The sequence below is a fragment of the Scyliorhinus torazame genome, chromosome 7 (genome assembly GCF_047496885.1).
Source record: "Scyliorhinus torazame isolate Kashiwa2021f chromosome 7, sScyTor2.1, whole genome shotgun sequence".
In the NCBI taxonomy this organism is placed as follows: Eukaryota; Metazoa; Chordata; class Chondrichthyes; order Carcharhiniformes; family Scyliorhinidae; genus Scyliorhinus; species Scyliorhinus torazame.
The window spans coordinates 27,162,529-27,169,141 of NC_092713.1; positions in this window are offsets into that span (position 1 = coordinate 27,162,529).

The window sequence follows — 6,613 nt, forward strand, 5'->3', positions numbered from 1 at the left end:
AACATGGATTTCGGTAAAGTCTTTAACAAGATCCCACATGGGAGACTAATAAAGAAGGCAAATGAACGTGGGATACAGGGTGATTTGATGAGGATTTATAATTAGCTTAGCGGTCGGAGACAGAGCGTGATGATAGACGGCTGCTTTAGCATCTGGAAGCCAGTGACCAGTGGAGTACTACGGATCCGTGCTGGGCTCCCTATTGTTTGTCATTTATATAAATGACATAGATGACTAATGTGGGGGGTAGGATGAGTAAGTTTGCGGATGACACAAAGATTGGCCGGGTGGTTAACAGTGAGGTTGAGTGTCTTGGGTTACAGGAAGATATAGACGGGGTGGTCAAATTGGGCGGATAGGTGGCGGGTGGAATTTACCCTGAAAAGTGTGAGGTGATACACTTTAAAAGAAGTAATTTAACAAGGAAGTATACTGGAAACGTAGAAGATAGGAGGAGGCCATTCGACCCTTTGAGCCTGCTCTGCCATTCGTCACAATCATAGCTGATCGCCCAACTCAATTGCCTAATCCTGCTTTCTCCCCATAACCCTTGATCCCATTTGTCGCAAGTATTGAAACATAGAAGATAGGAGCAGGAGGAGGAAAGGTCTGACACTGGAAAGTTCCGAAGAACAAAGGGACCTTGGTGTGTTTGTCCATAGATCTCTGAAGGCCGAAGGGTTAATAGAGTGGTGAAGAAGGCATATGGGATGCTCACTTTTATCAATCAGGGCATAAATTACAAAAGCAGGGAGGTCATGAAAGGTCTTGTTCAATTCACCTGTTAGGTGAATTGGACATTCTAAATTCGCCCTCGGTGTACCAAACAGGCTCCGGAGTATGACGACTAGGGGATTTTAATAATAATAATAATTAGTGTCACAAGTAGGATTACATTAACACTGCAATGAAGTTACTGTGAAAAGCCCCTAGTCGCCACACTCCGGCGCCTGCTTGGGTATACAGAGGGAGAATTCAGAATGCCCAAATTACCTAACAACACGTCCTTCGGGACTTGTGGGAGGAAACTGGAGCACTTGGAGGAAATCCACACATTTTCACAGTAACTTCATTGTAGTGTTAATATAAGCCTACTTGTGACACCAATAAATATTATTATTATGATTATGATGGAGCTGTACAGAACTTTGGTGAGGCCACAGCTGGAGTACTGTGTGCAATTCTGGTCGCCATATCCTAGGAAGGATGTAATTGCACTGGAGAAGGTGCAGAGAAGGTTCACCAGAATGTTGCTTGGCATGGAACACTTAAGTTATAAAGAGAGGTTGGATAGGCTTGGGTTGCTTTCTCTGGAGCAGAGAAGGCAGAGTGGTGACCTGCTTGAGGTATACAAGATTGAGGGGCATGGATAGTGAGCAGCTGTTCCGCTTAGTTACGAGGGTCAGTTATGAGGGGACTGAAGTTCAAAGTGAGGGGTGGGAGGTTCAGGGGGGATTTGAGGAGAAACATTTTTACCCAGAGGGTGGCGTAATAGAGGCGGGTTCCCTCAAATCCTTTAAAAAGTACATGGATGAGCACTTGGCATACAATATATAATCGCTTATTGTCACAAGTAGGCTTCAATGAAGTTACTGTGAAAAGCACCCAGTCGCCACATTCTGGCGTCTGTTCGGGGAGGCTGGAACGGGAATTGAACCGTGCTGCTGGCATTGTTCTGCATTGCAAGCCGGCTATTTAGCCCACTGTGCTAAACCAGCATGCCATAACATTCAAAGCTATGGGCCAAGTGCTGGCAAGTGAGATTAGGTGAGCAGGTCAGGGCCTTTCATGCAGACTCGATGGGGAAAGGGCCTCTTCTGTACTGTAGTATTCTGTGAAAACCCTACACAATTGTCGCAAACTCCTTACTCTTGTACTCTTTTTAAGAAAAACAATCATCAATAAATTAAACAGATGTCATAGTCTTTGCCTCGTTGGTGGCGAGAAGGCGGATCCTATTGGGTTAGAGGTCAGTTTCTCCACCCTGTGTCTCAATATGGTTGTGACGTTTACCGGAGTTTCTAAGCCTAGAGAAGGTTGAATTTAGTTGAAGAGGGAATGAGGAGGGGTTTCATAAAGGACAGCGCCATTTATATCTCACTTTAAGGAATTAACCTCAGTCAGCAGCTAAAATGGGAGGGTGGTAGTTAGTTAATTAATTGTTTTCAGGTTGAGGAGAGGATTGTTTAGTTAATTTAATATGTGTAATGTAATTTGTGTACAAGAAACATTTTGAAAAAGCTAATAAAAATGTTTATTTAAAATAAATTAAACAAAAAAAAGGCGGGGGTGATGGCCCCTGGTGGGGGATGGTAACTAAAACCAAAAATCATAGGAAACTTAGTAAACTAAACCAAATTATCGCTCCTGGGAGTGATGATGCACCCCAGCCCCCCGCGGTGCCCACCAGTCATGGAAAGCCTGAAGCCTGCCAGTGGACACGACATGCTCCCTCTCCAAGGCCACACGGCTATGAATGTAGCCACGGTAGGGGGCAGACAGTTGGGTTGGACAGCCGTCTCGACCGCCCACTGCCTGGACACCGTGCTCTCGTACTCCTTTTCAATAAAAACCAATGAGCAGTAAGTTAAACAAACGATAGGAGGGTGATGGCCCTGTGACCAAATAAAATGTCAAAAGGGAGCTTAACTAATTCAAATTAAAATGTTATTCCCAGGGATGATGATGATGATGCCCTAAAACCCCATGGTGAAGTGGTGCATGTCGAGGGCTTTCAATTACGCAACTTTAAAGCAAAGTGTTCTGATTGTGAGGTTTGAACCTGGAACATGCAGCATAAGCTGCAACTCTGTTGAAAAACGCAAGCCTCCAGCTGTTCCATATTAAAAGATCTCTTTTGATCTCTGAAAATGGTGCGTGAACTAATCTGCTGTTTAGCTACAAAGCGCAGTCTTCCGGCAACTAAATCGGGCACCAATGTTAGAGCAGTCTCTTGTTCGAATAAAAGCAAGTATTTGGCAGCTGTGCACTTTGGCCAGTGCATTTGTGTAATGAATAAATAAGTGGACTATTCAAGGAGAAAAGGTCCCAGTGCCATATTATTCATATCATCAATTGAACCTGAGCAAACGCTGAACAGTGGCGGAAAAAGAGTGCTGTACATGAAACATAAATATGTTGGTCAATGTTGCTTTGTTAAGCAGAACAAGCACCCACCTATGATTCACTGGCACCCTGAACATTTCCCGTGTGGTTTTTGAGTTAAACCGATCAAGTAGATTCCAATTTGCTTGTTGGTCTCTGTGAAGTTGGCTGGTCTCAGCAAGGTGAGATGGGGTGGGGTGGGGGAGGGAGGATGGGGTGGGAGGGGGCGGGTGAAGGGAGAGTGGAGTAGGCGATTGCAGTTGATGGTAGCGATCCCCTGTAATGAGGGGGAAATTTGCCATGTCTGTCACAGTTGGGAGGGAAGATAAAAGTGCAGGAGGGGCAGCAAGAGGGGCAGGGGCAGCAGGAGTGGCAGCGGCACTTTGGCAGTGAGAGTTATCCACTGAAAACATGGCTGACGTCTGTAAGAAGCCCAAGCAATGGGGCCCAAAGGAGCGATACAATTGAAGACCACTTGTCAGGCAGAAATGGAATGCGGTGCGTGGCACGTAAATTAAACCAAAACGCACCAATCTAATATAAGTGCAGCACATCTGCGCAAGTACAAATCTTTTCCTTTTTCTGCTACAGTTGTGTGGTGTAATCCCTGCAGCTTCGGCAGAGGCAGGCTTCTCAGATTCCTGTTCGAACTGCTGTTCTTGGCTGATGCCGTCTTGGTTTTGGAATCTGCGAGGGCCCCACCGGTTCCACGTGCACCCGTGTGGGGGCAGATTCAACCACAGTGACACGAGGCGGGAGGAGGAGGAGGGGGCAGTGGGTGAGAAGTGGAAGGACTTTGAGCGGAGTTCCCACTTCCATGTACCCTTTCACCATTTCCCTCTCTTGGCCAACACCCCCTGCCAGCAATGAGCTGGAGAACCTTCGGTTGCAGGTCACTGGCGTGCTGAAAACCGAAGGCCATTGTTTCATAATTGCTAGTCAAGGTGACATTTAGAGTGTGCACGCCACTGTGGAGCGTCTTCATGTACTTGTTTGACTGCTGCATTTGATGCTCCAAGCAAGTGGTCCCTCTTTCCATGGCTGAAGACCTCATTGCAATGGCCTGAGAATACAAGACCATAAGACATAGAATCAGAATTAGGCCACTCGGCCCATCGAGTCTGCTCCGCCATTCAATCGTGGCTGATATTTTTCACATCCCCATTCTCCTGCCTTCTCTCCATAACCCCTGATGAACCCTTTATTAATCAAGAACCTATCTATCTCTGTTAAAAACACTCCGTAATTTGGCCTCCACAGCCTCCTGCGGCAAAGAGTTCCATAGATTCACCACCCTCTGGCAGAAGAAATGCCTCCTCATCTCTGTTTTAAAGGATCGTCCCTTTAGTCTGAGATTATGTCCTCTGCTTCTAGTTTTTCCTACAAGTGGAAACATCCCATCCTCTCCACGTCCACTCTATCTAGGCCCCGCAGTATTCTGTAAGTTTCAATAAGATCCCCCCTCATCCTTCTAAACTCCAATGAGTATAGATCCAGAGTCCTCAACCGTTCCTCATACGACAGTTCTTCATTCCAGGGATCATTCTTGTGAACCTCCTCTGGACCCTTTCCAAGGCCAGCACAAGTTTCCTTAGATACGGGGCCCAAAACTTCTCACAATACTCTAAATGGGGTCTGACCAGAGCCTTATCCAGCCTCAGAAGTACATCCCTGGCCTTGTAATCTAGCCCTCTTGACATGAATGCTAACATTGCATTTGCCTTCCTAACTGCTGACTGAACCTGCACGTTAACCTTAAGAGAATCGTGAACAAGGACTCCCAAGTCCCTTTGTGCTTCCCTTAAGGTGCGAGGAGCAAGGTTTAGAGGAGATGTACGAGGCAAGTGGTTTACACAGGGTAGTGGGTGCTTTGAACTCGCTGCCGGAGAAGATGGTGGAAGCAGGGATGATAGTGACGTTTAAGGGGCATCTTGACAAATACATGAACAGGATGGGAATAGAGGGATACGGACCCCGGAAGTGTAGGCTTGGAGGGCCGAAGCGCCTGTTCCTGTGCTGTACTTTTCTTTGTTCTGATTGCTTAAGCATTTCCTCATTTGGAACATAGTCTATGTCTAAATTCCTCCTTCCAAAGTGCATAACCTCACACTTTTCCACATTGTATTTCATCTGCTACTTCTGTTACACTCTCCTAGCCTGTCCAAAGCCTTCTGCAGCCCCCTTGCTTCCTCCGTACTACCTGTCTCTCTACAGATCTTTGTATTATCTGCAAACGTAGCAACAGTGCCTTCAGTTCCTTCCTCCAGATCATTAATGTATATTGTGAACCATGCCACTCATGCTTGGGACAGTCCTCCAATCTCTTGGCAACCCTGGATAATGAAGGAGGGCAATCTACCAGTGCTTTGTGTGTGTGTATATATATATATATATTTTTTTGTTGTTGTTGTTGCGTTGGATGTCTCCCATGCTGACAGAAGAGCAAATGTGACGTCCATTCCACTACTGCCTCCTCTCCACTCTACTCTTGCTCACTCATGTGAGACACCAGGTTAAAAATTGTCTTTTCAGTCCCCCTGAGGGGTGAGTAGGTGAGATGGTGTATTTTCTGCATAAGTCCTGTGACAGTGCGCGCATGGCAGATGCAGTATAATGTGGAAAAATGTGAAGTTATCCACTTTGGTAGCAAAAACAAGAAGGCTGATTATTATGTGAATCGGTGTAAATTGAGGGAGGTGGATATGAGTGGCACAGTGGTTAACGCTGTTGCTTCACAGCGCCAGGGTCCCAGGTTTGATTCCCAGCTTGGGTCACTGTCTGTGCGGAGTCTGCACGCTCTCCCCGTGTCTGCGTGGGTTTCCTTCGGGTGCTCCAGTTTCCTCCCACAAGTCCCGAAAGACGAGCTGTTAGGTGAATTGGACATTCTGAATTCTCCCTCTGTGTACCCGAACAAGCGCTGCAATGTGGCGGCTATGGGCTTTTCAGTAACTTCATTGCAGTGTTAATTTAAGCCTACTTGTGACAATAAAGATTATTATTACTCCGCGAGACCTTGTGGCCTTGTGCATCAGTCGCTGAAAGTAAGTGTGCAGGTACAGTAGGTAATAAAAAAGGCAAATGGTGTGTTGGCCATCAAAGCGAGAGTATTTGAGGATAGAATAGAGATGATTGACTGCAATTGTATAGGGAATTGGTGAGGCCACATCTGGAGATTTTGTGCAGTCTTGGTGTCCTTATCTGAGGAAGGATGTTCTTGCTAGGGAGGGAGCGCAGCGAAGGTTTACCAGGCTGATTCCTGGGATGGCGGGACTGTCATCTGAGGAGAGATTAAGTTGGTTAGGTTTATATTCATTGGCGTTTAGAAGAGTGACCTCATTGAAACATATAAAATTCTAACAGGATTAGACAGGGTAGGTTCAGAAAGAATGTTGCCCATGGTGGGGGAGTCTAGGACTAGGGGTCATATTTTGAGGATAAGGGGTAAACCTTTTAGGACTGAGGTGAGGACAAATTTCTTCACCCCCCCCCCCCCCGGTGGCCTGGCCCG